This window comes from Pinus tabuliformis, chromosome 2_1 (genome assembly GCF_031772625.1).
Source record: "Pinus tabuliformis cultivar Carrire ecotype Pingquan chromosome 2_1, CPIR1, whole genome shotgun sequence".
Classification (NCBI taxonomy): Eukaryota; Viridiplantae; Streptophyta; class Pinopsida; order Pinales; family Pinaceae; genus Pinus; species Pinus tabuliformis.
This window is the reverse complement of record NC_142299.1, coordinates 124,738,624-124,744,474: the sequence shown is the minus strand read 5'-3', so window position 1 is coordinate 124,744,474 and position 5,851 is coordinate 124,738,624. Positions and strand designations below refer to the sequence as shown.

Genomic DNA, 5,851 nt, shown 5'->3' with positions numbered 1-5,851 from the left:
CTCATTTTTAGGCAAACAAACCTGCAGTTCTTTATGTTTTTTTCCTGATCTACTGTCAGTATACATCCTCAGCATTTCGGATTTTCTGTATGCATCCTGGAATCTTTGGAATCGTTGAGGTTGAAGTTATTGAGCTAATTTTTAGGCAAACAAACCTGTAGTTCTTTACTTTTTTTCCTGATCTATTGTTAGTATATATCCACAGCATTTTGGACTTTCTGTAAACATGCTGGAATCTTTGAAGTTATCCTTGTGTTGAGTAATTGTAGAATAAACACTGTAGCGGTCAATTTGTTGGATCTGGTTGAGCAATCGGTGTGCCAGTATTTTATTTTAATGTAAGAAAAATAGATCCTCTTCCTTCTTTTCCATATAAATTGGAAATTTTAAGAAATCTATTTAATTTAATCCATTTTAATGAAGCATTCAAGGTTTTATAGAATTTTTATTCTTTAGAATCTGGTCACAAAGGTTTGAAGATTTTATGATTTTTTGTTCTTTGATTGTGAAGCAGCTATGGCTAATATTTTCTCGAGATCCCATAAAGATTATGCGAGTCTTGAAGAGGTATCCAGGAGGGATTTAGAGGCGGGGTATGATGTTGACAGGGAAGGCATTTACACAGAAGAAAGTCTAAGCCAGTTCTTTGAGGAAGTTGAGGATGTGAAAAAGGATATGGAATCAGTGAAGGGACTGTTAAGGAAGCTGCTCGATTCAAATGAAGAAAGCAAAACCATCCACAACGCGAAAACCATAAAGAATTTGAGGGACAGAATGGATAAAGATGTTGAAGCAGTACTTAAAGAGGCTAAGATGATTAAAGGGAAACTTGAAACTCTTGATAAGGCCAACATTGAGAGCAGGAGATTACCCGGTTGTGGAGAGGGTAGTCCTACAGATCGAACTAGAACATCAATTGTGAATGGATTGAGAAAAACACTGAAGGATTTGATGGCAGAGTTCCAAATGTTGAGACAAAGAATTGTAGCAGAGTACAAAGAAACAATAGGAAGGAGATACTATGCTGTCACAGGGGAGCAGGCAGATGAAGAAACAATAGAAAACATGATATCAACAGGGGAGAGTGAAACCTTCCTTCGAAAGGCCATCCAAGAGCAGGGTCGTGGCCAAATCCTTGACACCATCCACGAGATCCAGGAGCGCCACGATGCTGCCATGGAGATTGAAAGAAATTTGCGCGATTTGCATCAGATTTTTCTGGATATGTCTGTGCTTGTAGAAACACAAGGAGATCAACTTGGTGACATTGAACAGCACGTTTCTCATGCTTCTTCCTATGTCAACCATGGAACTCAGCAGCTTGAAGCTGTCAAAACGCATCAAAGAAATACTCGGAAATGGACATGTATAGCCATTATTTTGATACTGATTATCATTATTGTTATTGTTGTTCCCATTGCAATTAGTCTTTCTAAGCGTAAAGCACCAGTGAACAGTGTTTGGAACCGTGCATACCAGTGGTTAAGGATGAAAGAGGCTCACGGGAATTTGTTTCCTGATTTGGTATTTACTTAATCCATGCGTCTCTGAGCTTCGTTAAGGTATAGCGCGACAGAACCCATGTCTAAGGTTCATAATAAAAATAGAATAGCCATTTTCTGATTTGTCCAATTATGGTGCAATATCATCATTCAGTTCGCATTCATCCAAGGTATTTTGCCAGAACAGCTTGACTTCTGATCGTGCTTGTGTATCTGTTACGAGAAAAAGGATTGCATTTCTAGATAGGGTTAGGTTGAATTTAACCTGTCAAAGTTTTGAAGGAAATGGTACAATACCCTCCTAAGACGGAGTTCCTATGAATTGGCGTATCAGCTAGTATCTTCTACAGTTCTTGGAGACAGATTCTCCAGCATCTTATAGAAAGTTCCAAAAGGAAGAAAAGGTTGCAATGCATTTGACCTTCGATTATATAATGGAAGGTAATGCTTGTAACGGTGCCCAGATTTTAGAAATGGTCATTTGTAAAATTCTGATATCATCTATCAGGTAATTGAGAACATTGTGCTTTCTGCTGAGAATGCAAAAGTTAGTGTCCAAGTATATTAGCTGGCGTTTGGGAGATTCAAATGTTGCTATGCATAATCTAAGCTTTCCAATTTGTATTGGAGTACAAAACCCCACAATTGCCTTAAAAGTAGACAAATTTCTGTGATGAAAGTGCACTTGTGATGAAAACTTGAGCCCGTTGATGAGAACCCCAAATTGTCTCACTATTCAGGTGAAATCTGCACACGTCTTAATCTCCTTTTCAATTATAATGAGAATCCAATTGGTAGGGGTGAGTGATTTGATGGGAGCAAAACGAAGCACAAAGACGAATTATAGCAGAGACAACATAATCCAATAATAGAGCACAGTTCAAAGATCAAACAAGACTGGAGAACAGAAATCACATTTTTATTACATACACACCTTGGCCTGTTGCATTGCTCACACAGAGGAGAGATTACAAATTTATAGATGGGGGAAGCTCTAGAATTCTCTAATTTTCTCATGTGGAATACATGACTGCATAGTGAAGTTAGTGGAAGGTGTAGTAAGTTGGGGGCGGTGCAGTGTTCGAGAGTCGGCGCCGGTTGATGTTGTCAGTGGTAGTCGGCGTCGATGTCTTCATTGGGTTTCACATTTAACATTATCCCACTTGAAACCAAATGAAGAGTAGTCTTGAATCAAGTCACACTAAGTCCTACCATGCCTCTATGTAACTCCTGTTTATTTCTTGGTAGAATCCTAGTGAGCATATCAACACGGTTTTATCTGTATGGATCTTTTCCAATGATAATTGTCCCTCTTCCAACACATGTCGGATCCAATGATATCTTAAGTTAATGTGCTTGGTTTTTGAGTGAAATGTTGGGCTTTTCGCCAAATGAATGGCATTCTGACTATCACAATATAGCACATAATTGTTATGCTTTACTCCTATCTCTCTTAGGAATCGTTGTATCCACAACATCTCTTTACAAGCCTCTGTTGCAGCTATGTACTTTGACTCTGTTGTAGAGAGAGCTACTATTCTTTGGAGCTTTGATACCCAAGATACTGCCGCACCTGCAAATGTATACAAATAACTTGTAGTGAAATTTCTGTTGTCCATATCTCCAACCATATTTGCATCTGTAAATCCTTCAAGCACATTCTCATTATGACCAAAACATAAACAATAATAACTAGTACCCTTGAAATACTTCAAAGTCCATTTTACTACTTGCCAATCTTATTTGCCTGGATTGGCAAGGAACCTGCTCACTACTCCCACTACATATGGAATATCTGGTCGTGTACATACCTTGGCATACATCAAGCTGCCAACTGCTGAAACATAAGGAATCTTGCTCATTTCTTCCTTCTCCTTGTTATCACTAGGACATAACACAGTACTCAACTTGAAGTGGGTTGTGAGGGGTGTACCAATTGGCTTGGCATCCTTCATATTAAACTTGTCAAGCACCTTCTTGATATATTTTTCTTGTGACAACCACAACCTTTTGTTTTTCCTTTCACGCATGATCCTTATACCCAATAACTATTGTGTTAGACCCAAATCCTTCTGGAAAATTTGTTGCCCAAACCCTTCTTCAACCTATTGATCATATTCTTATCATGCCCAACAATTAACATGTCATCCACATATAACAACAATATGATATACTTTCCTTGATCATACCTCTTGATATAGACACAATGGTCAACTTTCAACCTGTGAAAACCATGTTCCAACATGAATGAATCAAATTTCTTATAACATTGTCGAGGTACCTATTTTAACCCATAGAGACTCTTCTTCAACCTGCAAACTAGGTCCTCTTTGCCTTTTTCTATGAAGCCTTTTGGTTGCTCCATATAAAGTTCTTCCTCCAATTCACCATGAAGGAAAGCAGCTTTTACATCTAGTTGTTCACATTCTAAATCGAAAGAAACAACAAGACCAAGAATGACTCTAATGGATGACATTTTGACAATAGGTGAGAAAATATCACTGAAATCAATGCCTTCTTTTTGGCAAAATCATTTTACCACCAACCTTGCTTTATACCTCTCCTTTTCATCACCTTCATGCTTAATCCTATGAAACCATTTGTTTTGTTGAGCCTTTCTACCTTTTGGGAGCTTTACCAACTCCCAAGTTTTATTTTCTAGCAAAGAGTTTATTTCTTCCTCCATTGCTTTCTTCTATTCTTTATTGTGCTCAACTTTACAGGCCTTTGAAAACAATTAGGCTCACCTTCATCAATCAATAGTATATAGTTTGAAGGAGGATACCTTTGTGAAGGCTTATGAGTCCTAGAAGATCTTGTTGAAAATAACAAGAAATGTTAAAAATAGCATTGCTATAAATATTAGTTCGGGTACCAGTGTTGGACATAGCAACAAGGAATGAAAAATGGAAGTGCTAAAAATAGCATTGCTATAAATAGCATTTCGGGATAGTTTTCAATTTTAGTTAGTCCTCGAACTAAAATTGAGAAGTAAAATTCGAATTTGATCTTAGCAGTTGTTTGTAAAATAATTAACTAATTCATCTTGAGTTAATTAGTTGTATAAAATCAAACATGAAGTCTATGTGGGGACATGCAATAGTGATTCCATTGATTGAGGAATTTATCCCTCAGTTAAAGAGATAAGAATGAGTTGTAATTAGTTAGTTCAGTTAACTGAGTTAAGTTCAGTTAAATTAGTTCAAATAATTTGTTGAACTAATTGTGAGTTCAGTTAGTTAATGCATGCATGCATGTAATTGCTGCACTTCAGATAACTGAATATTCTCTCATAAATAACTCATGCATGTCAGTTCAGTCAGAGACCCAGTTGAGTTTAGAGGAAGGGACAGTGTACTATCAATAGGAGGGTTTTTCCTATATAGGAAACTCATCCATGCAGAAGGAATTATCTCCTTTAGGACTGTGCAGTTACTTTTGAGTTTAATGTGTTGTGTGAGAGGTAAATTCACACAGGTGGCAGCATTGGACCCCAAGAGAAATTGTGCAAGGAAAAAAGAGGCTTGGAGGGCAGAGGAGAAGGTTTGTGAGAAGCCTTTGATTGTCTATGAGCAGCAGAGGGATTGTACTGAGAGCTGGATAGCTTGTGAGCTAAAGCTTTGTGTAATCTGGACATATTTCCACTTGTATGATAATACAGAGATCGGGGTTTTTAGCTGAGGCTTTTCCTAGAGTATTCTTTTGTGTTCATGTGTGATTGATTTCTCATTCTCTGTTGTATGTGTTCTGATTGATCTAGCTCAAAATCGATTAAGCTTCCGCAAGTTTGTTTGTAGAAGTAGATCTTGTATTTTGCTTTAGTATATTTCATTATCAAGTGATTTACAATGGGAGTTTCTACATGGTATCAGAGGAAAGGTGATCAAAACAAAGAACAGTATACAAGAAGGGAGAAGTTCGAAGTTTGAAGTTTCTGAATATAGAAATCGAGTTCTTATCACATCTCAATTTCACCAATGGCGTTCAACGATTTAAGACTCAAGTATGCCCTTGAGAGCAGCTCGAATTATATAGCCTAGAAGGATCGCATGGAAGCAGTATTAGAGGATAACGGTCTAAAGGACTTCATTGATCAAGAAGTCCCCAAGCCAGCAGTGGCTAATGCTACAGAATTGGTGGAATGGAAGAAATGTGTGGCTAGAGCGAGGAGAATCCTCCTGGAGGGAGTTCGAGACCACATTGTCTTGAGCCTCCATGGGAAGGAGACATTGTTTTCAATGTGGAAAACATTGAAAGATCTATATCAAAACAGTAGCGATCAGAGGAAGCTGGCGCTGAAAGACAAGCTTCGGAAAATCAAGTGTGAAAAGGGCAACATGATCTCTACA

At 37.8% G+C, this 5,851-nt stretch overlaps 1 pseudogene; it reads left to right on the top strand.

Moving 5' to 3' along the window:
* Positions 1 to 516: 516 nt before the first annotated feature.
* Positions 517 to 2,137, top strand: LOC149199088 (syntaxin-124 pseudogene; annotated as a pseudogene).
* Positions 2,138 to 5,851: the final 3,714 nt, after the last annotated feature.